The sequence below is a fragment of the Myotis davidii genome, unplaced genomic scaffold (genome assembly GCF_000327345.1).
Source record: "Myotis davidii unplaced genomic scaffold, ASM32734v1 scaffold398, whole genome shotgun sequence".
In the NCBI taxonomy this organism is placed as follows: Eukaryota; Metazoa; Chordata; class Mammalia; order Chiroptera; family Vespertilionidae; genus Myotis; species Myotis davidii.
In genome coordinates, this window is record NW_006290024.1 from 1,396,770 (window position 1) to 1,408,260 (window position 11,491).

At 49.8% G+C, this 11,491-nt stretch overlaps 1 long non-coding RNA gene across 1 annotated transcript in view; it reads right to left on the bottom strand.

Moving 5' to 3' along the window:
• Positions 1 to 9,636, bottom strand: part of LOC107182918 — a 19,386-nt gene extending 9,750 nt beyond the window's left edge. The window contains exon 1 of the long non-coding RNA XR_001513676.1: positions 9,626 to 9,636. This is a non-coding gene — a long non-coding RNA (uncharacterized LOC107182918). The remainder of the gene's footprint in view (positions 1 to 9,625) is intronic.
• Between the last annotated feature and the right edge of the window lie 1,855 nt (positions 9,637 to 11,491).

An 11,491-nucleotide genomic window follows, 5' to 3' on the forward strand; every position in this document is an offset into this window, starting at 1 on the left:
GGAATCCTGCTACTAGGCCTGCCTGGAGCCTCCCTAGTTACCTCTAAGGTGCATGCGGCCAGATTCCCTCCCGGAGCAGGCCTTTCCCTCTGAATCTCTTAGGCAGGAAACGGGGAGGGTTAAAGGTTCTTACTGAGCGTTTTGTGTCTTAACAACCAGCATAAAAATCAATACCCCAACAGGCATCATTTTGGGGTCACAAAACTGTGGTCCCCTTTACAAGCTGAAGAGGAGTGGGAAACGAGGCGATCTTTAATACAAACACAGCCCTCTTTGGAGGACTCTCCCTTTTTATAACATGGCAGGGAACGGGGTTTACAAGGAGCAAACCCCCCACAGTTTAGGGGGAAGAGGTCCGTCCTGGCTGATGAAAAGAAACAGCCCAAGAGCTGAAACCGGACCCACCGGGAAGGCCCGATAGAATCACTCGCCTTCCTGCGTCCTCACCGTGGGGCCCGGGAGGAGTTTGGGAAAAGAAAAACCCATCAACTCTTGACTTAAGTCCAAGATAATGGCTCAGTCCTGCTCCCCGCTTCCCTCCTCCTTCGACAAACAACCCCATTTTATGGTTATCAACTGAAAACAGTATAAAGTAAATTAGGTCAATAAAAATCTTGAGACAGAAGTTTGAGTTAAGCTAAAACAAAGGGAAATGAGTGCAAATAAACTTTTCTTATCACAGGCTTTAAATACTTCAAGAACATTTTAGAGGAGAAAAGAAGTACTTTCTACCCAGAGAGAACATCCAAGGGATTTGTGAACTTGGAGGATCTGCTGACAAAGAAAAAGCTGCTGTTTCTTATCTCGCCCTCCTCTTCGTCCTCAGTACTTCCTCTTGCCAGTTGGCTTGACCCAGTGTTTGAAGCCGACCAAAAGGTGTCCAAAGAAAATCAGCGACACGGCAATGCCAATGCGTCCTCCAAGGACATCCATCAAAGCCCCCCTCGCAGACCCTTTTTGGAATTCTCGGCTTGGGAAGTAATGGAAGTTTCTCAGAGTCCACTTTCAGTAGGAGAAAAGGAAGACTAACTTCCCCAAATCCTCACTCATTCATTGTATGGTCAACCATTTCTTATAAATTTGCAACAGACTATTATACAGAGAACTGCTTGCCTTGTGTGTTTCATGTCTAAGAACAGAAGATGGACATGTTGGAGGCTGAAGCAATGATTAAATACTGTTACTTGAGGACATCCCTTCTTTATGCCGTACATGCTCTGAGAACGCTTTGGCAGATGATATACTTTAGATGGAGCTCTCCCTCCCCATCCCACAACTCCCACAAGGGGACAAAACTGTAAGCACCAAGGAGATCAAATAACTAAATGGTTAGTGAGAGAGCTGTGAAGAATTGCAAGTAAGATTAGCCTTTTACCCTGCATTAGCCTGAATGAATAACTAACCCTGTAACTATTCTTACTGGTTGGCCTAATGACTATTTATAAGAACAAAATGTTTGGTTGAAATGTATTGCCGTCTATGTTTTGTTTTGTTATTTGTTGGCACTGTGATTCTTAAAGATTTTTATCTTCAAAAGGAATACAAGAAAAACAGTAAAACACCAGGCATAGGACACACTTAAAAATATTTGTTGAATGAAGGGAATGAGTGGGCAATGTGTAAAGCTAATGACTAGGGGTCACAGTGTAACTATGTAAAGAGAATTGGGGGCAACCTGGAATAATAAATTGCCATTTGGGCCAGGTTTGAAAATGGTGATGATCTCAGTATCCCGACGCCCAAAGTTAATTCTAGAGCAACATTTATGTGTCATCAGACCTATTACATTAAGTGACACAATTACATTAAGAGGCCCTTCCCATAAAGAAGGTCTTGAACCTGAATTAGAAGCTCAAGCAAAGAACAAGCATGGCATGAGACCAGTGTTCCTTATGTCTCCTGTGGGACAGAAGCAAGCTGTGACATATCTCACTCACAAACCTTGAATGCCCCACCTCTGGTGGCCAGTAATAAACCATCTTCCCTATTCAAACTAATAAGTGGTTGCAGTTAATAATGATGAGAAAATGACTCTAATTACCTGACTTATATTAATTATTATTCTACTTATTATTTTGATTCAATGATTATTAAATTCTGTCTTGATTCCCAGGTGTCCATCAAGTGATGATGGAGTAAGATACCCCAACGCCTCTCACAGGGAGCAGGAAGAAAGCCGACTAAAAATGTAAATGTAATATCTCTCAGGGGTGGTCAGGGAATCAGTGACAAGGCAGGTGTGTATGGATATAGGGATAATTCTTGCCTTCCTGGGACATATTGTGTATTTAGAAAGAGATTCCACACTAAGGAAGTTTACCCATAGATATTGTTTACTTGGTCCAAAATGATGTCTGCGGAAAAGCAGCACCCAGAATTTGTGTCCTTTGAGACAATCGAAGCTTCCTTGAGCTGGACCTAAAGGTAAGGTGGAAATGAAGAAGTCAAGGACAAAATATACCTCAGTTTAGGACTATACAGCAGTAATTGAGCCATTTAGCTTGGACTGAAGATTTTTGTCTGTATTTGTGTTTTTAGGAATGGTGGGCAATACTGGAAAGACTGGAAAACAAGCTGGGTTGCCCTCTATCTACACAGCTTCTACTCACAGACATCATTCCAAAAGCAAAACCTAGAAGCCAAATCGGCACCAACTCTCAGAATATTGAGCCTACCATTGAAGTGAATTCTGCGCTCCCCACTTCCTTTCTCACCATTGCACCCAACTCTGCTTCACCCCAACTACAGACAAGGCCCTATGATTCCTCAAGTGGGTCCTGAAGTTCCCTACCCGTCCTCCCCATAGACTTCCCCCCTCCGAGAGCATTCTTTCCAGTCCTCCTTCGTCTAATACAGTGGTCGGCCAAATATCAACAGTACGATTGAAATTTCTTTTGAGAGCCATTTTTTAAACTTAAACTATATAGGTATGTACATTTTATTAGCTTAATTAGGGTACTCCTAAGCTGACCTTTGCTAAAAACGTCCTCAATCTGATTGAGGTAGGTTCACTGAGGTCGACCCCTTCCAACTCTCCCATCCACACTGGTCTTGTATACTTGTTTCGTCTATCTCCTTTCGTTCATCCTCTCTATATGTCCACCCCCTCCACCCCCCCGCCCCCCGCTTCTTCTAACGCCACTTCTTCAAAATAGACTTGCCCAGGCCGAAAACCGACTTCTGCACATGGGCCAGGAAGTTTCAATCGCACTGTAGGTGCGCACCTGCACGTGGTATTTTGTGGAAGAGCCACACTCAAGGGGCCAAAGAGCTGCATGTGGCTAGCGAGCCACAGTTTGCCAACCACTGGTCTAATACATTTCGATGAGACTCATCCCTTTCTCAATCTGGGTTAGCAGTCCTTGCTTCCTTCTCCCGACCACCACCCTCAACATTCTCCCTGCGCCACACACTCACAGTTAGCACAGCTTTTATCTATCTGCTGTTACAGTCCTGGAAGCTTTGAGGACTGGATTGTGTCTTATTTGCATTGTGGCAAAAACAAATGATTTTTAGGTGAATAAAGGGTGAACGAATAATGAAGCAAGAATTTGAATTTGGTCTCAGAGGCCATGAGAAGCCACATGTGAATGGAGATGAGTGACATGCAAATGTATTAGGAGCGGGGAGGCAGTGCTTCCCAGCAGCACAGATGAAACCTATTTGGGCTTTTAGCTGGTGATAAACTTCCTGAGCCTACTGAAGACTGATACAAGAAAATATAAAGACATTTTACTAGGTGTCTCCAGCGGAAGCCGTGCACTGCTGTCTATCTGACTCCAGCCTTTTATTGCCTCTGAGATATTTTGCAACTCTGTAAATTATAGATAAGGTAGCAATGCAGTAACATTCTTGACCATGGGCGTGAGAATACATGCTTTTGGGTGGAGATTCTGGAGCTTTGGTTCTCTATCTCCCATCACATACTTCCTGCCTATTTTTGTTTTCAATTTTTTAAAATTGGTTTCAGAGAGGAAGATAGAGGGAGAGAGAGATAGAAATATCAATGATGAGAGAGAATCATTGATTGGCTGCCTCCTGCACACCGCCCCCCTGGGGATGGAGTCCGCAACCCGGGCATGTGCCCTTGACCGGGATGGAACCCGGGACCCTTTAATCCGCAGGCCAACGCTCTATATACTGAGCCAAATGGGGTAGGGCCCTACTTATTTTTATATTCATCTCGACATCCCTTTATTCCAAGTAAACTTGCGTTCTTTTCACTTCTCCTTTGAACCAAAGGTTCTCTCATTAACAATGAGTGAAATGATCATTAAGGAGATGTAATCCTTACCATTATATCTGGATGAGAGTCATAATTTTACCTTTTGTTTTTAGAAAAGGATTCTTTACCAAAAAGGCTGGATTAACCATGAGTTTCCTGGAAGTGCGCTCTACACGCCGGGGCATGGCCGCCCACCCTCTCTCTGGGACCCCAGGGCAGTCGTGCTCTCTCTGTGCTGTGTGACTGAGGCTGGCCTCTGGGTGAAGGCCGACAGGAAGCTGAGGATCGTGGCCAGCCATCTGAGAGCCATTTCTTAGGCCAACTCCTGGCTCCATATTACGGTTCAGGTCTTCCTTGTCTCCTTTGTCGCTCACATTTAGGTCTCATTTAAAGGCCACCCTAAGTACCTTTTCAAAAAGGTGAGTACAAATCAATGCCATTCTGGAGATGTGACCGGGAGGGGGAGTGACAATGACCGAGCAGCTCATTTCAAACACATTTTGAAGGAAGAAAGTACCGCTAGTGACAGGTTAGATGTGAGGAAGAGTAGGAGCAAGGACCACCTTCTGCTTCTAAGCAAAGGTGACACTAAAGGGCTCTGAAATCAGCCACGTGAATTCCAGGAGCTTTCCACAGGGTGGGGGGCAGCGCAGACTCAGGGTGCTCACCCAAGAGCTGTTATAAACAAATGAAGACTGTGGTTTTCGTGTCCACATGTGAAAACAGAAGCTGAGGGGAGGGGAGCACCAGATCCTTGGTGAGAGATAGCCCCCTGGGCTGGAAAAGCCAGTTCCGGTCAGCCTGGGTGGGGTGGGGACCACCGGAGGCAGGTGCCAGGAAGAATGGCTGCCTCTCTGAGCTGCTCAGGGGCATTCTCCCTGTGCTGACAAAGCCAAATAAAGATCTTAAGCTGCTACTTTCCCAAATGAGTCCACGCCCAGCCCTGGGGCTGGGAACACAGCACTAAGCCCCTAAGCAAACACCCTCTAAGGAGAGAACCAAGAGGTGCCTCTGCTGCCCCATTAGCTTATTGGGGACATCAGCTCGGACCCTGCAGGACAGTTTTCCTGGGCGAGCTAACTGCACAGATTAAACTGTGCTGGGAGGCGGCAGGAGACCAGGTGACATACTGAGGAAGGGGTCAGGGCTGTGCGAGATGCTGTAGGCTGTGTCCGAGGGATCTCAGGGTGTCCCATGAATCCATCCGGATTTCTCTCTGTGACACAAAGGCATCTGCCCAAGGAAAGACCCTTCCCTGGGCCCCTCCTTCTTTGGTGAGAGACGGTTCTCTTCATATTCAGAACAGAAATGGAGCTTATTAAATATCACAACAGACTGTTACCCTCGCCAACTGCAAAACAAGTATGAAATCCCACAGCGCAGCACCCCTCAGCTTTTAGGGACTGTGGTGTCTGAGAAGGGGATGGCCCCTGGATGCAGCAAAGGTGCACACAGCCCAGAAGCTCCGGCCACCACCTGGCACCGCCAACCACCTGGCCCCGGCCACCACCTGGCACCGCCACCACCTGGCACCACCACCACTGGGCACCGGCCACCACCGGCACTAGCCGCCACCAGGCACCAGGCTGTCCTGGCCTGAGGCCTGAGGCCTGGCCAAGAAGGTGCTCAGGAGGTCAGAGCAGAGCGGACACGCACTCTCCATCACAGGGGAGGGCAGCACAGCACTGAGACCGTGAGCTTTGCTCACCTCCAAGGCTCTGCCTGAGCTACCCTCAGAGCTTGGAGAGCACTGAGATAGGGAGCCGGCAGGGGAAGGGTCTAAAGGTGGTCTTGTGAAGCCACAGACACCACGCCACACAAGCCAAGCTCATGCAACAGAACAGGTGTGCCTCTGGGAAAAACCCAAGGTCCTCTCTCTTCCTTGGCCACGGCGTCAACTCGAAGACCTTCCTAACACTTTATCCACAAGAAAGTACCGAACACCCAGGTCTTGCTGGCTCACTGAACCACCTTCTCCAGGCATGTTGCTCTGTTTCAAAGATGGGGAGAGGGAGACTGAGGGAGGCTAGACGGAGCTGCCCCAAATCAAAGATCAGGCAATGAGGAAGCAGGGACTCAGAATGTTCAACTCAGAGTCTCATGTCATCCTGCTTCTCAACACCTGTGAGAACCAAGATAAAATGCTCAAATACAATAGCCACCCCACCAGCCCCGCCCTCTCACCCGCTTCCTTTCTAAGGAGACCTTCGCCTTCCCTCCCTTCTGACAATGAAAAAGGTTTGGTTTAATTAATTTGGGGGATTATATGGGCTGTATATACTTGCATGGAAATACACTTACGTAAATATCATATAAACATGTACATAGAGAGAGATGACCTTCGAACTTGGGAACTAAACCTCTGTTCTCGGCACCTCTGCCCTCAGGCTTCATTTCCACTCAGCCCCTTGCAACCAACCCTCACAACGTGGATATCGTCAGAGTGGCCCTCCCCACCTCCCCGAGGCCTGTCCCTATTCCTGTTCTCTGCTGCTCGCTGAGCCTGCCCTTTTCCACTGGGCCAGGCTCCTGCAGGAGGGAACACTGCCACACAGCACGCCCAGCGGGCAGCCGCTGGTGACACACACCCAGCCGGAGGGGAGGGGGGGGAGGCCGTGGGCTTTCCACCTGCATACAGATATGGACACACGGCTGACACACGGCTGCCCCCTCAGCTCTCCCTCTTCCCTTCCCAGCATCCAGGTGTGTGAAGGGAAAAGCAAGCTGGTTCTCCATGTCAGAGGCCGGAAGTCACAGCTCAATCTTTAGAAGCGGGGAGTTTCCCGAAGGTGTGCCAGGCCGAATAAGCCTCTCCAACCAAGAAACAAGCAGGCTGCCCCACTGGCACTGTGAAGCCACTGAGTGAGAGCCGGGAGCCCAGCCGGGAGGCGGCTCCCCTCCCAGCTCATTAACCGTTTGCGCTCAGCATCACGCAGGAGCAGCCGTGCAGCTGGACGTTAAGTTGGCCTGGCTGCCAACCAGGAGCCAGAGCGCTAAGTGTCCGAAGAGCAGTCCCGGGAGCACCCGCGCGCCCTCCCAGCAGCATCCTCCAGGCCGCCACACGGCTCCTTCTTTGCATTTTCTCTTCTGAATAAGGAAGAGAAAGGGGAGGGACACACACACACACACACACGCACACACGCACGCACGCGCACTCATGCATGTGCACACATACAGACACACACTCACGCACGCACACACTCATGCTTGCACACACGCCATCCCTGCGAATGGCCTGCACAGAGGGCTAAGCCGCGGTAAGAAGGGCAGCAGGCACTAATTGCACATTCAGAACAGGTGTGTGCCTGCAGAGCCACCACTTAATTACCAGGTTTGGCATCTTGGCACTGGCAGCCGGGCCCTCTCAGCCTCTAAGAATGCTGAAACGGAGCGTCCACGGGGCTGCTCCCTGCGTAGGTCCGAGGCGCTGAGAAGTGGAATTTCTAATTACATGGCTTTAGGCTGTACCCTAATGAGAGGCTCCGTCCGGGCAGGCAAACAGCAGCCCGCTTGAGGACGTGGGCCCTGGAACATCCTGAGAGGATCCCAGCACTTGCCTTTTTTCTGGGTGGCACCTCCTCTGATCACCAGCAAAAGCAATTCCTGTTGAACGCTACTCAACGGCATCTTACAAATCCCACTTCCAAGTTGAAATACTCGAGAGAAAAAAAGGCGCAGGATACACTGTTACCCCATGATGGCAAGGCGCACTCACAAGACACCAATCCCACGATGCTGTCCAACCTCACCTGCATTTTTCCTTTGAGGGTCCTTCCCGGCATCCACCACACTTTTTCATGTCAACCTCCCTGCCCTTTCCCCGGATTCCCTCTGCCAAGAAGACCCCTGCCCCACTTGATCTTCACATGAACTCCTATTCATCTGTCAGAACCTTGCTTGGGTTGTCACCTCCTCTCGGAAGCCTTCCCAGGGAGACCCTTCCCCACCTAGACATTAAATCACTCCTCCCGCAGTATTTCTATGCCTGGAACTCCCTGTTTTTGTGTGTGCCATGCCCTACTGTACTTGGCCTTGAACTCCCTCTGCTGCTATGTGTGCCATGCCCTACTGTACTTAGCTGTCTCTACCTGCCTTCACTCTCACTCTCCAGAGTCAGTCTCCACAAGGCAGAGCCCCCACTGGTACCCCTTCACTCCAAGAACACAGGGAGCTGCCTCCCTGACCCTCCTTCTTCCTCTGACGTCTTCATTCTGGTCAGTGTCATCTCACAGGCCCATAAATATCCTCCTGCTCAGGCTTCCGCTCAACATCCTCTCTGACAAGACCTCCTGCTAACAGTCCTTTTCTCCTGCCACCCTCTTCCCCATAACTCTATTCCCTCCCTCTGTTTTATTTCTTGTCATGGCTCCATCACTGGGTGAGACCTTCTATTTTTATTAGTTTACTTGTTTATTTGTTTCCTGTCCATCTCCCCAATAGAATGTCAGAAGCATGAGGGCAGGGTCAGTGCTAATAAAACAGGCAATAAAATCCATGAAATGAATAAAGCTTTGCATCTGCAGAGCCTGGCATAGAACAGATGCTTAATAAAATCAATGTGCAACCATAAGAAATAACACTGATACCAGTGGACATACAAATACAGGGACACTAAGAGCTACACAAAATCGACTGGATGCCTCCCCAGTGCTCTGTCCCTGTTGCTGAATCCCAATGGACAATCTAATCCCCAAGGTCCCCAATGCCGGTCCACTCCAGATTGTCTTCTCAACACACTCCACTGAGTAGAGAGAAGCCAAATAATCTCACAATGGAAGCAAAACGCACCAAATCCAAATTCAAATATAACTGACAAGCAACCAGCAGCTGGAAAATTCTTTATGGAGCTCACGTGTTAAACATGAGTGGGGCCGACCTTTAGGACCTAAACCCAACTCTGAATTTGACTGGTGTGCTCACTTGGGAAGTGCCTTTCCCTGCAGCCCAGAACATAGCTGTCCGCTAATGCTGGGTCCCCACCTTGAGCTTCTGGGACCTGTGACCTATTTGCCCCACCTGGGGGCTGAGCAAACCACCAATAAGTGACACGCCTTTGTGCATCCCATCCCCCAAATTGACATCCCCAAAAGACACCATTCAGGTAAGATGAGGTGGCTCTGATGAAAGTCCTCTGAATGAATGAAAGCTTAAGTCTGGGGGAGCTGGCATGTGTGCCCTCAGCGAATGCTCCTTTGACAGAACACAAGAGCCACGAGCCTGTCTCTACTTCTCCTTCCAGCTGGGACTGAAAGAAAACACAACCCTGAAAACCCCTGTGCCTGACTGGACATCCCACCAGAGGAGACCGATGGGGAGGAGGCGGCCATGCTCAGGGTCTGCCCCGCGCAGGGGCTGCCCCCCAACCAGGAGCCCCTGGCTGTTCCCTCCAGAGCCCAACACCCTTGGTCTCTGGTCTCCCTCTTCTAAAAAGAAGTGGCTCTGGACCAGGGGATGCAGGGCTCAGCCACACTTCCTTAGGGAGCGCAGTCGCTGTTACACGCTCACATGGAATGCTCCCCAACTTACCCGAGTTCCTCCACAGTGAACGGTGGCGAGAAACAGGCTCACTTTGGGAAGGCTGGGACCACCACAAACATGGCTTCTCTCTACTCGCAGGGTTCTGAGACAGGAGGGGGAGGCCTGTCCCCTGGCCAGAGAATGGTGGCCCATGGGGTCCCCTCTCCACCTTGTTTACTGGGCTTGCTCAGAAGCCCTTCCCAGGAATGGTAGGGTTCCTGCCCCAGCGGGGATGGGGGTCAGGAGGCCCACAGGCTTCAGCAGCTGTTTCCTCCTGGCTTTGGGCTGGGAAGCTGGCGTTTGGAGCCTAGTTGGCAGTTGGAGAAGAATGGCTCTCTCTCACCCAAAACTTCAACCCTGAGAGGGACAGTCTGTGTTTGGGGTGCCATCCAAGTTACCAAAGAGGCAACAGGAAAGGGCCGAGTGGGTGCTGTGATGAGAGAGGAAGCATGTCCGTCCCTTCTCAAGAGCACCGTCTGGACAAATGCTGGCTCTAGAACTGAGAGCCGTGCACAAAGCACCCAGCAGGGCTGTGTCTTACCCTCAGAAACCACCTGCATGTTTTCTTGCCTTCTCTACCTTGAACACCAAATTATTTCACTTTTCTCAACAATACATGAAAATAATTTCAATGCATAATTCGTGTAAAGTCTCTGAATTTCTTTGGTACAGGAGTCAGCGTTGGGCCAAAAAAACCCCTTCGCCGGGGAGATGAAGGCCCTGCCCTCCACAGAACACTGCACCTCTGAGCCAGCCTCCGGGCCCATTTTCTCTTAGTCCCCAACACTTCCTTCCTCTCCTCCTCCAACCGCCAGGTCTCTGCTATGCCTCTCTCTAGGCCTTTCCCACAGTGCTGCCCTGAACACCCTTATTTGCTTTCTGGGACAATTGGCTGACAAACTCCTACCCATACTTCAAAGCCCAGCTCAATGGTTGCGTCTCCTTTGAGTTCCCTCCTCTTGGCTCCCACAGCATTTCTCACTTTGTTCTATATTATTTCTCACCACGGCCTCTTAACCAAGAAAGTGATCTCCTCAAGGCGTCTAACAACTGCTTAACATCCTATTTCCCAAGTACTTTCACACCCTTTGACCCATTCTAGGTGTTCCAACCCTGGGAGATGAAATCACATCGCGAATGAATGAATGGCAGACGCTGCGTTATTCCGTGGGTAGCGCCACCGGATGCTCTGGCCATGACTTGGCAACAAGGCTGCACATTATTGCCTGATTTTCACAAGGGCCAGAGAAAGAGAGGGTGGGTATTAAATGTCCCGTTAAAAGAGCCGTAACTTTATAGGAAGGGAAGTGTGATAAGAAAGAAAAGCTAGTCAGGTCCAGGCAACCGAAGACCCTGCTGTGGTGTGAAACTGTTCCTCTCCGCACTGTGTGACACACCCTGGCCAGCACCTGGCCGTGAGCGGGCCGGGGCCCAGGAGAGGGGCCACCGGAACACATGTTAGAATTTTGCCAGATACGAGGAGTCCTGGAAAGTGTATCAGGAGATAACAAGATCGTTGTGGCAAGTGCAGAGTGCTTGGGAGGGAAACCCAGACGCTGCTGTAACTTAAGTTTTGTGCAAACAGGTAAATGAATCCCTATCTCTCTGTAAAAGGTTCCACTCGCCTTTCCCAGTGACACCTAATCGGAAAGTTGCCTTCGCTTCCGGTGTGACTAAGGAGCACTTTCAGAGCTGCCCTTGGCCCCAGACACAAAAAGGGAAAGTGCACGTTGAAAAAATAAGGCGACT